The sequence below is a fragment of the Salmo trutta genome, chromosome 5 (genome assembly GCF_901001165.1).
Source record: "Salmo trutta chromosome 5, fSalTru1.1, whole genome shotgun sequence".
NCBI classification, from domain to species: Eukaryota; Metazoa; Chordata; class Actinopteri; order Salmoniformes; family Salmonidae; genus Salmo; species Salmo trutta.
Genome location: NC_042961.1, coordinates 52307894 through 52323979, shown reverse-complemented (window position 1 = coordinate 52323979; position 16086 = coordinate 52307894).

Below are 16086 nucleotides of genomic sequence, written 5' to 3'. Positions count from 1 at the left end.
GATTTCAAGGGAACTATGAGATCTTCTTGCTATCTGTCAACTCCAGCTCACTAATTAATAACAGGTTTGGTTTCCCAGCCGTTGTGTGTGTGTGTGAGCGTTCGTGGGTGTGACAAACATCAAACTGGTTCTTTCTCCATTCAGTGGATATAAAGCCCAGAGTGATCTCATGGCAGTGAAGGGGAGGAGAGAGAGGGTGCGCGTCCCAATAATCTCTCCTTTCTCCTGAAGTGTGCACTTGTTCACTTCCCTACACTGACTTAAGACTTATATAAAAAATATGGTGGGAACTCCTAACAGCCCATGCCTCCACCAATCCAATGCTTTTAGATTTGTGGGAATAGTAGTGAATGAGAGTACACTTCAGGAGGAAGGAGCGATAGTATTGAGATGCACCCCAGGGCCTGGGTCTGTCCTATCATGGCACAAACCCAGGGAGAGTCTACTGTTGGACACACAACATTATTACTAACATCTGGGTCTAACTGGAGGTTATTGGGTGGAAGAAAAAGATTTTTCGATTTTACTAAGATTAAAAAAGAAACAATACAACTTCATATCTTATCCACATGTTGTTACATGTGTACATGGCACCCTTATTGGTTTATAGAAACGTATTCAATACTCATCCACTTACAGGTAAAGGTAAGAATATCATAAAGCTGTTGAATTCACATAATGCTTTATATACTGTAGAGCAGGGGTATTCAACTCTTACCCTACGAGGTCCGGAGCCTGCTGGTTTTCTATTCTAACTGATAATTAATTGCACACCTAGGTTTAAATTATTCCCTGATTAGAGGGTAAAAATTAGAAAAAAAAATGCAATGGAACTGGCTTCGAGGTCCAGAGTTGAGTTTGAGGGCTGTGGAGTCTAGCCATTCCAATTACAATACCATGTGTCTTAAATGTGGCCTATGGTGACCTCCAGCGGATGAATGAGGAATGACAAGGTGTAATCTACCCTTTACGCACGTCTCCAAAAGCGCAATGTGCGCAGTGCTCTAGTCTTGGTACAGTGTCTGCTTCATACCTACTTCTGGTCTTTTCTCATTGGTAAAATACCATCCTCCACCTTCTTTCCTCCGTTTGCTTTCCTCTGTGACCCGGAAACCGTTAAGTTGTCGAGGAGATGTCAATTCGTTAGTAGGCGAACGGAAGCGCGTCCTCCCCTCCTCGATAGCCACCTTTCATTGAGGATAGTTAGTTATGTGTATCCTACCTGAGTCCTTCCATGAAATACATTTTAATCTTCGACATCCCCTTTGAATCAGCTTTTGTTTTTTTGGGGGGGGGGGGCATGCACACGTTTAAAAATAATATGCTAATTATCGTTTTATCTGTAAAATGTCTTGCACAACTAACCTATTTTTTTTTATCACTTTACACCTTTATTTTGGGATCCACCCCTGTAATCGCGATTTGCCTGATGATGCACGAGTCGAGGAGGAGTCTCATTTCATTAAAGCGCGTTTTCGTCGACTTTCCCACTTCTCGTGGCCTATCCTCGATTACCTTTGACCTTTTTCAAAAGAAGGCGAGAGAAGACGGTTAAGAGAGGACGAAAGAGTTGAGCTTTCAATTGAGAAAAGGCCTCAGAGTTCGACTCGACTTTTCCTATCTCCATGCAGTACTATGCATAATCAACTTCAGATGAGTGGACACATTTCTAAAGTAATGTATGCGTCCATAAAGTAATCCAAACGCATGCATTATTGAAATGTGTATGTCCACAATTACTTGTGTTACCTAATTTCTCAAAATCAACAACAGAACAACCCAAACATGTCCATATTGCTCCAATTTCTTCTAGGAGACAAACGAGGTCCTGAAAGACATGATACTGTAATAATTGTTTTCTCTCCATTCTCTGCAACAGCCCAGGGTAGTCTACATATATTTTGAATTCTAAGAGTAAAATAGTAATAATTTCTATCTTTACTAAAATAATCATTATATATACTGCCTCGATAGCCAACCACCTACAGTTAAAAGTACAGGCATAATCAGAAGTATAGGACATGGCAGATATTTTACTAGTACGCTACTAAAGAGAGAGAATGAGGGGGAGACAGAATAGTTTGAGCGGACCTTTGGGGGAACAGTCCGTCCGTGGGGGGAATACTGATTCACTCCAGGATGCTTTTGCAGGTCTTTGCGCCCTCATACCGCGGCGCATTCCTGAAAAGGGAATTCACAGAATGTCACTGAAAGAGGGACGTTCTCCCGAAGGGCATGTCACAGTTGTCTGCATCCCTCAATCCCGTGGATTTTTAACTGAACAAGAAAGGACGCACATCAAGTCAGCATCTTAAAGAAGAGGAAAAGAGGAAATAGAAAAAGGTAAGTAGCCTAATTTAATGATGTGGGGGCGCCTTTGAACAGCTCGTTCGAAATCACCTGAAGTGTTAGATCTGTCATTTAGAAAGATACATTGCGGGGAATTGGTAATTTGGCTACTCGGAACTAAATCAGTCAGAACTGCCACGCGAATCATCATCGGGGGTGTAATGATCTTGCTCTCTCTTTTTCTTCTTCGTGGTCAAGATCCGTTCTTTTCCCTATCTTCATGCCCCGAGAGTTCAAGTTGTGTTGGCGGTAATTGTTTTGGTGACTTAACCTACATTTCTGCTATCTAACTTTAGCTACAGGCCACCATGATCATCTGTGAGTCATATCAAATAATTGATGTTGGTTGTTTTTTTTGCTATTGTCATCATTTGAGAACATTCCGGAAATACCTGTCTGACAGCACACAGGTATGTAGATCCAGACCTGTGTCCCCTGAATGCTTTTATAGATTAGGTATAAGAATATTTCAGAAGGTAGGAATTATATTAAACAACAACTAAGTAGCTGTAAATAAATTACCAAATTAAAGCAATCTGTTGCTTGGTTGGTTACCAAATAAAACAAGACAGATAGAAAACAAAAAGATTGGTGCAAATCACTCCCAGAGTTACAAACTTTATTACATTGAATACAAGCAATCCGTTTGGACGCTCAGTGATAGTCAGTTAGTATAGCTATTGTCTGCCTTCTTATTGGCATCCTAAAGTGCACTACATTGCCGTCCCAAATGGCACCATATTCCCTCTATAGTGCACTACTTTCGATCAGAGCCCTATGGGTGGGTCCTGGTCAAAAGTAGTGTACTATGTAGGGAATAGGGTGCCATTTCAGACTGCCTATTAGCTCTGTTCACAGGGTACATCAGAGTGTAATCTCACATGATTGGACTGTTACATAAGTTTAGCAGAGTGCCTGCCATCCTCGTCTCCTGCATCCTGCCTGTCTGCGTAGGAGGGCCTTCTTCCACTGCTCTATCGTTGCTATACAAATCCATGTACATTTGATGTGGTTGAAAAGGTTTTACTCTGCATCGCGGTGTGAAACATCACTATGCTGGCCAAAAAGTCATTTTGAAATCCATAGTTAATGTACTATAGGTGAGCCGTATTGGGCATTTGTCACATGGTGTATATGTCATATGTAGAGTGAATGTGACGGTTGATGTTATGTTCATTTAGGGGGAGGCATGTCATCCCCAGAGTCTGTGTGTGTGTGTGTGTGTGTGTGTGTGTGTGTGTGTGTCTGTGTGTCTGTGTGTGTGTGTGTGTGTGCCGGTGGAGGATGGGGTTTCATCCCAGCCTGTTTTGTGGGAGCGGAGTGTGAGTGTGGTAGCAGAGTGAAAAGGCATGACGTTGATCACACACACACACACACACAGACAGTAATGTGGTAATGAGCAGTCTGCTGTTTTTCTACAAGTGGTGCCTCACACACAGTATGGCAACCCCACTGTCACCTACTGATGATGTCATCGTAGCCAGGGCTGGTGTCACAGCCACCACTGTAGATGGAGAGCCAATTGCTATTGTAAGATTGTTAGCAGCCTCTGCCGAGTCCCCAACAACCGGATGTTACGGGTTTTTAGGGGAAATGGAAAGAGAGCCTGTGATGCGACTTCCTCTTTTGGACGTTAACAAGGCGACACTGTCTTAACTCCACATTTACTGGATTGGTTGAACAGCGCAGAAGAGAATCTCCCCTGACAGTTTATTTTCTTATCCTTAAGACCAGTATGTAGGGGATCTAGTTTCAGGCGTTTTTTTTTATGCCTGCTATGTTAGGTTAGATTGTTATTGGATAAAAAAAAAATCAAACCTAATTTAACCTGAAAGTTCCATTACCAAGGGAGACTTGGCCAAAAAGGGCAGCTCAATAAAAAACGCATTCCTCAATCATTCAACAAGGCGGAGGTTACTAAAAGTTTGTGCATTGACACTGTCTAGGGCTTTTCCATCTCTATTCCTCTGTACACTTATTTACCAAGTAACGGAATCATAACTGTTTCTGTGAGGCTTGATACTTTCTTCATAGTCCCTGGAAAACCACTTGAAAAGCAATATGTTATTCCCTCTCACTCTAGTCAAAATCATCTGATATTATTTAGTAGTCCCTAAAAAACACTTTGTTCAACGAGTGCTTTAGAGCCCATCCCTGTCCCTCACAGTATTATTCATTGACTTAGTCATAAGAAAGAGGTCTGAACATCCATTAACTGGGGGTTTGAGAATATTTCCACCCATCACACAGTGACACATCACTTTAACTCAAGAGGCCTGCTGGCTATTTTCTCCCTCTCTTACCACAAGCACCAGCCAGCCTGGCAGCCTGGTTGTTCTAACCGCTTAACAGTGAGAGGTGCTCAAATGTATTTGTAGAGCCATTTTTACAACAGCAGTTGTCACAAAGTGCTTATACAGAAACCCAGCCTAAAACCCCAAAGAGAAAGCAATGCAGATGTAGAGGGACGGTGGCTAGGAAGAAACCTAGAGAGGAACCAGGCTCTGAGGGGTGGCCAGTCCTCTGGATCTCAGTGTGTGTGTGTGTATGTGTGTGTGTAGTAGGGCTGTCTCTATCTGAAAAAAATCTTGGTCAACCGAAAATCGTCTGTTCATTGTTAATAAAGCCGCATACAAACATGGCCTCTTTTTGTTTTCTTGAGTAAGGCAGCTCCAACATGCAGGTGTTTCAGCCTAGCTCAGTGCTTTCTGTGGTGGTGGGGCAGCCAGCAGAAAATACAGAGCATAGGGGTTGGTAATGTTCTCTAGCTGCGCCGTGATTGTCACTCATAGGGACACTACGTCACCGCAAAATCTATGGGGAGAGCTAAAAAATTCAAGCCCCCTGGGTGCTGCCACAAATTTACATTAGAAGTGCCCATCCAAGAAGGCTCAAGGTCATTGGCCACAGATAAAATGCCATCAAATCAGGTTATATCTACCGTAGTTTTGATTGGACTGATCATGTCAACATCAAACTTTAAAAATCTTACAGTTGAAGTCGGAAGTTTACATACACTTAGGTTGGATTCATTAAAACTCGTTTTTCAACCACTCCACAAATTTCTTGTTAACAAACTATAGTTTAGGCAAGTCGGTTAGGACATCTACTTTGTGCATGACACAAGTCATTTTTCCAACAATTGTTTACAGACAGATTATTTCACTTATAATTCACTGTATCACAGTTCCAGTGGGTCAGAGGTTTACATACACTAAGCTGACTTTGCCTTTAAACAGCTTGGAATATTCCAGAAAATGATATCATGGCTTTAGAAGCTTCTGATAGGCTAATTGACATCATTTGAGTCAATTGGAGGTGTACCTGTGGATGTATTTCAAGGCCTACCTTCAAACTCAGTGCCTCTTTGCTTGACATCATGGGAAAATCAAAAGAAATCAGCCAAGACCTCAGAAAATAAATTGTAGACCTCCACAAGTCTGGTTCATCCTTGGGAGCAATTTCCAAACGCCTGAAGGTACCATCATCATCTGTACAAACAATAGTACGCAAGTGTTGTTTATAAACGCAAATGGTGTTTATACCGCTGTAACGATTGTCGTCGGGAGACGAGGAAGCGGACCAAAACGCAGCTGGGAGCGAATACATGTTTATTTAACACACTAGAATTAAACATGTACACAAAATCAAGGAAAAACTGCCAATACGTTACGTGCTCAAATAACAGAGGCAACAACCCACAAACATCGTGGGGGAAAAGGAACTTAAATGTGATTCCCAATCAGACTTCACAAGCGACAGCTGTCTGATTGGGAAATCACCCCGAGCCCAACATAGAAATAAAACACAAAGAAAGGCTATAACCAAAACATAGAAAATAAACCATAGAAATACCACACCCTGACCAAAATAACAGAGTTCACCTGGTCAGGGCGTGACAGTACCCCCCCTCCAACGGTGCGTACTCCCGGCGCACCAACCTAAAGTCTATTAGGGGGGGGACCCGGGTGGGCGCCTCACCCTCGGTGGAGGCTCTGGTCCCGGGCGTGTTCTTTCCCCCGCCTTCACCTTAACCCTACCCCTCTGGCCCGGACTGGACCACTGTGTAGCGGCATGCTCAGGCTCCGGAGCGGAGCCGTCGACCGGAACAGGATTGGGCACCGGTGGACCGGACACGGGCCGTGCCGGACTGTGGACACGCACCGTGGGCTTGGTGCGGGGAACAGGAACGGGCCGGACAGGACTGTGGACACGCACCGTGGGCTTGGTGCGGGGAACAGGGACGGGCCGGACAGGACTGTGGACACGCACCACTAACCTGGTGCGGGGAGCAGGGACTGGCCGAACAGGACTGGGGACACGCACCACTAACCTGGTGCGGGGAGCAGGGACGGGCCGGACAGGACTGGGGACACGCACCACTAACCTGGTGCGGGGAGCAGGGACGGGCCGGACAGGACTGGGGACACGCACCACTAACCTGGTGCGGGGAGCAGGGACGGGCCAGACAGGACTGTGAACACGTACTGGTGACCTGAAGCGTGGAGCCGGTTTAGCCACTCGTCCTGGCTGGATGCCCATCCTAGCACGGCATGTGCTGGGCATGTCCACCGGACGCACTGGGCTGTGCGGGCGCACTGGCGACACAGCGCGCAACTCTGCATACCATGGCTTGGAGCGGGGAGCAGGGACGGGCCGGGCAGGACTGTGGACACGCACCGTGGGCTTGGTGCGGGGAACAGGAACGGGCCAGACAGGACTGTGAACACGCACTGGTGAACTGAAGCGTGGAGCCGGTTTAGCCACTCGTCCTGGCTGGATGCCCATCCTAGCACGGCATGTGCTGGGCATGTCCACCGGACGCACCGGGCTGTGCGGGCGCACTGGCGACACAGCGCGCAACTCCGCATACCATGGCTCCTCCTCCAGATCTTCCCTCTGCAGGTCCTCAATCAACTGCCTCATCATCTTCGTCTCTTCCTCCGCCGTCATTCCCCACGAGAGCAGTGGTCTGGGCTCTTCCTCTGCCCTTCCGGACCACCCCATTAGCCCCCCCAAAAAAATTTCTTGGGGGTGTTTTCCGGGCCTCCTCGACCGCCGCCTGCGACTCCGTCTACCGGCTGGCTTTACCTCCTCGACCTGGGAATCCTTCCGCCAGGGTCCTCTCCCCGACATGATCTCCTCCCAGGTCCAGAACTCCTTCCCCTCGCGAGCCCATCTCTCGCGCTCCTTTTCCTCCCGCTGCTTGGTCCTGGTTCGGTGGGTTGTTCTGTAACGATTGTCGTCGGGAGACGAGGAAGCGGACCAAAACGCAGCTGGGAGCGAATACATGTTTATTTAACACACTAGAATTAAACATGTACACAAAATCAAGGAAAAACTGCCAATACGTTACGTGCTCAAATAACAGAGGCAACAACCCACAAACATCGTGGGGGAAAAGGAACTTAAATGTGATTCCCAATCAGACTTCACAAGCGACAGCTGTCTGATTGGGAAATCACCCCGAGCCCAACATAGAAATAAAACACAAAGAAAGGCTATAACCAAAACATAGAAAATAAACCATAGAAATACCACACCCTGACCAAAATAACAGAGTTCACCTGGTCAGGGCGTGACAACCGCTCAGGAAGGAGACGCGTTCTGTCTCCTAGAGATGAACGTACTTTGGTGCAAAAAGTGCAAATCAATCCCAGAACAACAGCAAAGAACCTTGTGAAGATGCTGGAGGAAACAGGTACAAAAGTATCTATATCCACAGTAAAACAAGCCCTATATTGACATAACCTGAAAGGCTGCTCAGCAAGGAAGAAGCCACAGCTCCAAAACTGCCATAAAAAAGACAGACTACGGTTTGCAACTGCACATGAGGACAAAGATCGTACTTTTTGGAGAAATGTCCTCTGGTCTGATGAAACACAAATAGAACTGTTTGGCCATAATGACCATTGTTATGTTTGGAGGAAAAACGGGGAGGCTTGCAAGCTGAAGAACACCATCCCAACCGTGAATTACCGGGGTGGCCGCATCATGTTGTGTGGGTGTTTTGCTGCAGGAGGGACTGGTGCACTTCACAAAATAGATGACATCATGAGGATGGGAAATTATGTGGATATATTGAAGCAACATCTCAAGACCTCAGGCAGGAAGTTAAAGCTTGGTCGCAAATGGGTCTTCCAAATGGACAATGACCCCAAGCATACTTCCAATGTTGTGGCAAAATGGCTTAAGGACAACAAAATCAAGGTATTGGAGTGGCCATCACAAAGCCCTGACCTCAATCCCATAGAAAAATTGTGGGCAGAACTGAAAAAGCGTGTGCGAGCAAGGAGGCCTACAAACCTGACTCAGTTACACCAGCTCTGTCAGGAGGAATGGGCCAAAATTCACCCAACTTATTGTGGGAAGCTTGTGGAAGGCTACCCGAAACATTTGACCCAAGTTAAACAATTTAAACGCAATGCTACCAAATACTAATCGAGTATATGTAAACTTCTGACCCACTGGGAATGTGATGAAAGAAATAAAAGCTTAAATAAATCATTCTCTACTATTATTCTGACATTTCCCATTCTTAAAAAAAAAGTGGTGATCCTAACTGACCTAAAACAGGGAATTTTTACTAGGATTAAACTTCAGGAGGTGAGGTGTATGTAAACTTCCGACTTCAACTGTAGCTAGCAAGCTAAGAGTCATTATCATGAATCAAGTCGACAATCTACTGTCAAATCCTTTTCAGTCCTTGTCATATGAAGATAAATTATGAAGAGAAATTATAGATAAAATGTATCGGTGCTCATCGGCCATTGCACATAAACATTACACAACAAGTTGGAAATCGCAAATTCAACAATGAGTGGTTTGGAAGAAATCAGTGGCTAACTGCAAGTGTTGCAAAACAATCATGAGACTGCTATTCAGTGGAGTGGTGTGTAGTCCAAGTCTGGGTTTAAGGGTCTCTTTTCCAAGCTTAAAAGGAAAAAAATTCACATGCCATGGGCCAGAAAAGGTTGAATACATTGGTCATGCTGTCAGTCCAGCATGACTTTTGCCGCCTTCAAAACAACTGGAATCTCGGAACTGGGACATCTCAGACTTCAGAGAGTTCAAGACAACTGGGAACTCGGGAAAAAAACAAGCTCCAACTGGGAAAATACTTTTTGAACAGTCAACCATCTCAGAATTCCAAGTTGGGAACTCTGGCCTCTTTCTAGAGCTCCGACCCGAAGATCACTGTGTCATGATTCAACCTTGTTTTTTTCAGAGTTCTCATATGTCTTGAAAGCACCATAAATCCAGAGAATGCCAGACTTTGATGACAAAATTTGACCACGAAAGAACGCCACGCCACCTTCCTGTTCAAGTGAGCACAGCACAACAAGGTGAGTCCAAAAATGTATTGTATACTGCTGCATAAATTATGTAATATGCCAGGGAGATATACATACTGTAGCTAAGAAAGTAATACTAAGTGTATGTTGTGTAGTAAGCTGCATGTGCCTCACCTTAATAATTTGATCCCTTTCCCCTTCATAACTTAGCCTACTGTTCTGACTTGGTGGTGCACCTGTAGCCTATAGCCTGTTTTAGAGAAATGTCATCATAAAATATTGTAAGAGCTTTCATTGTCTGCTTAAATGCCCCCTTTATTTATCCTATGTTTCTAAGTTGGTGTACTGGGAGAATACTGTAAGAACTGACAATATTCTGTCACTGTACATTTCAAAAGTGCTGAACAAATAGTTATATTGACTACGTCCGTCCTAGCTCGCTCATTGTCCTAATCGAAATTACTGATTTCCTCTCAACGTCCCCTTATGCCATAGTTTGTACATCTCAATTGTCCGTAGAAACCACATTTCTTTAAGCAAGTCACCCATATCAGCTATGTTTTTAAAAAAAGGCATTAAATGAAGCTGAATTAACTGTTTTGCTGCCAGACAAGGCTCTACTGATAGCCCAGCTGTATCAGTGGTAAGGATTCACTCCATGGTGCTGAAAAGAAATCTCTGCTGTAGGGACAGCTTTATGTAGGCACCGTTTGTCACTGTTATAGTGCAATGCATGTATTGTTTAGTGTTGTGTTGTGTAGTGGCTTTGCTGACATGCATCTAAAAATCACAGCCTGCAGGTAGAAAATATCCTGATAAAAATAAATATGCTATAAATCACATTGGCTACACATGGCCTGTCTGCAACGAACTTGAAACATTCTATTAACTTGGGTCCAGCCAGAAGCTTGTGCTAGCGAACTTGCAACATTGTATAAAATATTCTTGGCCCTCAGAGTTTCCAGACAGTGAGCTCAGGACAAACACAGCTGTAGGCTATTTGCGCAAGGAATAAGAAGCAGTGCTTAACTTGGGCAGGTGCTCACCAGAGCTGAATACCTCATCTCAAATGATCTACGGCTTCAGCTCCTGTTCCTCATATAGAATATTAGCTCAAAAGCATTGTGGAGCTCCTGCACCTAAATATAAACCGTACCAGCACCCAAAATGAGTACCGGAACCTATTTATCAGTCAAGTCAAGCCCTGATAAGAAGTGATCAGAGCATGGCATTTTTCTCTTTCACACTGAGTGGTTATCGAAAGGGAGAGAGCTGGAAAGATTTTTCAAATACATTGAGGAACTATTGTAATTCTCAGTGGAGGTTAAAACAGACGTTGTTTACTTGCTGTTTAAGGTGGAGAAAACATTACTTTGAGAAGCTCCACAGGTCATTAGTGGTGGTTTGTTAAGCCAATCAGAAATACTATCAGATCCCTAAATGGGCACATTGATATGCCTACATTTGCACGCAGGCCAGGTAGCCTACAGGCCTACATCTATGCATGCGAGTCCTTATTCAACATTGACAGGAGCGCTCCAAACAAAAGACAATGACTAAATTGACAAAACTCGTAAATGGAATGAAATTAACCAAAACTTGTTTCTCACAAGTGTAGCATAGGTTGTGCACTCTGCAAGCAATGTTTCCACTCCGACAATGACGGGAAGACTGGAATAATAATATTGAATGCATTTAAACTAATTATCGTAACCAAAGTAACAAACATTGTAGATTAGAAATTATAGGAATGAATGGTAAATGTACTACAGGTGATATACAGTACCAGTCAAAAATGTGGACACACCTGCTCATTCAAGGGTTTTTCTTTATTTTTACTCTTTTCTGCATTGTAGATTAATAGTGAAGACTTCAAAACCACGAAACAACACATATGGAATCAGGTAGTTACCAAAAAAGGGTTAAACAAATCTAAATATATTTTAGATTTTAGATTCTTCAAAGTAGCTATCCTTTTCCTTGACAGCTTTGCACATTCTTGGCATTCTCTCAACCCTCTTAATGAGGAATGCTTTTCCAACAGTCTTGAAGGAGTTCCCACATATACTGAGCACTTGTTTGCTGCTTTTCCTTCACTCTGCAGTCCAACTCATCCCAAACCATCTCAATTGTGGTCAGGTGATTGTGAAGGCCAAGTCATCTGATGCAGCACTCCATCACTCTCCTTGGTAAAATAGTTCTTACAGAGCCTGGAGGTGGGTTTTGGGTCATTGTCCTGTTGAAAAACAAAGGATAGTCCCACTAAAATACTAACAATCAGACGCAAACAATTCACACAATTAAGTTGTCAAGGAAGTGAGTTTGTGTTTATACATGTAACGGCTGTCGTCGGATATAGACCAAAATGCAGCGGGGAAATGTGCACTCATCTTCTTTATTATAATCGGACAAGAAGGAGAACCAAAATAAACACGTACACAAAGAAAACACAACGACTATTCACCGGCTGGTAAGGCACAAGGCTATACACAGAACAATCTCCCACAAAGCACTCAACAAACACATACCTATATATAGGACTCTCAATCAGAGGCAACTAGAAAACACCTGCCTCCAATTGAGAGTCCAACCCCAATTAACAAAACATAGAAATACAAAAGACTAGACAAAACATAGAAATACACTAACATAGAACAGTGCCCAAAAAACCCCTGAATACATAAATCAAATACCCTACTAAACAAACCACCACCCCGAACCACATAAAACAAATACCCTCTGCCACATCCTGACCAAACTACAATAACAAATAACCCCTATTACTGGTCAGGACGTGACAATACAGGATGTACCGCCCCCACCTACCGTTAACCAATCATGTCAATGCGGAGCTATACAGAGCCCTCTGCATTTTTCAAAAAATGTATCGCATGGCGATGCGGTACAGAACTCGATTTGGCCTCTGCAGGCTCCGCAATTGCATCACACCCTCCATATGGAGACTCCGACCACATTTTCGGTTCACTGAGATATATATATATATATATTTTTTTTTTTTACTGCTCGACTGAAACAGTCTCGGTCGACCAAACAATCGACCAGTCAACTAATTGGGGTCAGCCCTAGTGTCTAGGTTCTGTAACGACTGCAGAGGGAGCTGTCTTCACTGATCCAGGACCAGTTTATAACTACCTCAGTCGTTGGACAGAAAGAAAATCTGATCTTACATCAGTGCACATGAAAATGTATAGTCTATACAGCATAAACTGTTATGAGCTTCTCTTGATAAAGAACATTGACACTCACTCACTGACATACATGATGGGTATAACAGACGTTAGCCAGCCACCGATGCAGGTTTAACTGTTGATCTGATGAGATAAGCTGAGATGTAGTTGGGCACTTATCGTCATAGTTCCTGGCTGATCTGACTCACTGTCTTGTCCATTGGCCATTTCAGGGCTAAAATTATGAATATTCACGGTTATGCTAACAGCTCTCCTCTCCTCGCTACTTCTCCCACAGCCTAAGTGATGGTCTGACTCATTCTGCTGCTGCCTGCCTCCTTATTGCGCTCTCTAAATTACAGCAAATTCCATGTTAGAAGAAATGGCAAACAAGACAAATAAATTAAAATAGAGATACTTTAATAGGAGCGCACCTCCCCATCTCTCTCTCTCTGTTTCCCTCCCACTCTCTATTTTCTCTTTCTTTCTCTCCCGTCACTCTACCCTCAAACTCCCCAACAACAGCTCTTTACAGCCACTCAAACAGAAACCTGTCTGAAGGACCCCTGTGCCCCCCCCCCCCCCCCACACACACACACACAAGGTAGATTCACACAGCAATTATCTACTTGCATTAGTCACATTGAATGGTTTCACTCCACAACCTTACTTTGCCATTATTTCTATATATAGCTTTGACATAATTGGCTCTTATGTACAGGAAGTGATGACATCCATTGATGTCTGATGATCTACAGATATCGTGTAGTGCGTCTCTATTCTGACGAGCCGTTTGAATCTTTGCCCTCTCCGTACTACATAGATGACTTCGCCAATATCATCCCCAGACATTAGAAAGCCGGCATTGTTATTCAGAATCCGAATCTATTCTGAGTCATCATAAAGTAACAACGTGTTGTAAAATCTACTCTTTTAAACAGTCCAAATGTCAGAGTTCCAGATCAACTAGCCACTTCTACCTAGTGCACTGGTGCACTCTATTCCAATATATTGTAAACACATTCAAGTCTCGACCTCCTCTACTATCTATTAACTGTATTCTCCGTGCCTGACACTCACACTCATTTAAGGTTTTTGCTGCAATGTTTTCTTATTCTCTTCCTTCTCTGACTCCTCATTCTCTCGCTCTCTCTTTCCTTGTTCTCTCCTCCGTCGCTGTCACTGCTGGCTGCTGCCCACTTTCAAACTAAAGGTCTTGTTCTCTCTCTCTCTCTGTGATGCTGTAGACAGACACACATCTCTTCTCTGTCTCTCCATCCATCTCCTTTTCACTCTATCGCTCTACTTCTTGCTTCCCCAGGGGTCTGCCCTACCAGGCCTGCCACTCTCTTTCATCCACTCTCTCCTCCTCGCCCATTCTCCCTCATCTCCACTTCCTTGTTAGCAAGCAAGCTCTCTGCATACTGTACCAAGCTTCTCTAGTACTACTACAGTACATCATGCTGGCGTCTGTCCTCCTGTCGCCCCCGTTAAACCTCTTTAAGTGGATTCTATGGCCTTGTCACTGTTCTCTGTGGATTACAATTGATTTAGACCAACGCTGACAAGTAATAAACTCAAATGCTTTATGTTGGCCTTTACATGTAAAATGTTCCCTTGGAATTTGAACCGGGTCTTGTCCTGATAGATTAATTTGTGTTAATGCAACATGACATGAGGAAGACTTCATTGAACTAGACTACATTTTCTAGTCTTTTACTTAAATTACAGCACAGTCTTGTAATGGCAGAATGTGTACTTGCAGTGCGCTTTTGGGTAAATTGTGACATCCTGACTTTTCTACTAGTTTTCAAGGTGTTGTGTACTGCAACTGCTAAGTAGTACCATTATTGCTAGCAAGTGCCCCCCAGTTAGCTGTGTCATTTTAGTTCAATTATTTCTTTCAGTTTGTGCATTTATTTTGACAACTTAATTAAATGTATTCTTACCTTGGCTGCGTTCAGTCTGAAAAAACGGTGTGCAACATTCATTTAAACAGAAAAGGTGCCGTTCTGAACAACCAGTTGAAAAATGGGGAGCGGTTGGGGAACGCTGTCAGCATGGCCGCTGCCCTTTAAATACATCACTGCTTCATGCCACACCCACCAAATGGAGCAAACACCCAAAGATTGTCTATTATGTTGACAAGATAGAAGTGGCGGTCAGTGTCTTATTTCTATTACAGCATATTGGATGACTCTCATTCATATTCCATTCACCCAGTTCAATGTAACAGCGACAGGTTTAGGCTACTACATGATACTCACATTTTCCCTATATCCACCATGAGGTTGCTACAACCTAGCCTATGAATGAAAGTTTACAATGTAGGTGCACACGGGCCGAGAGACAAATTTGATGTGACAGACAGAGACACATGGACAGACGGTGACATTCAATACCGCCTTGCACACTCTTGCCTGCATCTAGCTAATAGTGGGTGTAATCATTAGTCCAACAGTTGCAAATAAGAGTTTCTATTGAACAAATGCAGGTATGTTTATCCCCATTTTGTTCTGTTTGCTTCTATGTAAGAAACGTTTTTCAACAGAATAGGCAGAATGAATACCCTCCTGATCACGCTTAAACACAGTTGCTGTGTAAGTCTATGGAAGCGGGTGAGAACCATGAGCCTCCTAGGTTTTGTATTGAAGTCAGTGTACCCAGAGGAGGACGGAAGCTGGCTGTCCTCCGGCTACACCATGGTGCTACCCTACAGAGTGCTGTTGAGGCTACTGGAGACCTTCTTTGCAAAATAGTGTGTTTTAATGAATTATTTAGTGACGTGATTATATTTAGTATAGTTTTATCTAAAAAGGATAACTTTTTTAATGTTTTAACATTTACATTTTTATGAAATTCACTGAGGATGACCTCGTCCTCCCCTTCCTCCTCTGAGGAGTCTCCACTGCAAGATAGTCAAGTGACCGCTCTAACAATGGAAATATATGTCCTCAAAGATGGAAGGCAGGTGGGAGGAGGCGAGATCAGATAGGACCATTCTAGCCAATTAGAGGGCAGATACACGTGTGAACAACATGCCTTAGAGAGAGATGGATGACTCATCTTTGTATCTGTGACATTATACCGTCTATGACAGCATGGGCAGTGCCATTGAGGCTATCTCCATTTTAAAGTAGAGCAATTCCACGGTAATTAATTAGCAATTACACCTTGACTCAGTTTTTTTTTTCACTTTAAAATGTATGCCAAAGTTTAACAAACCATACATCTCTATGCACAAGGACTACGTT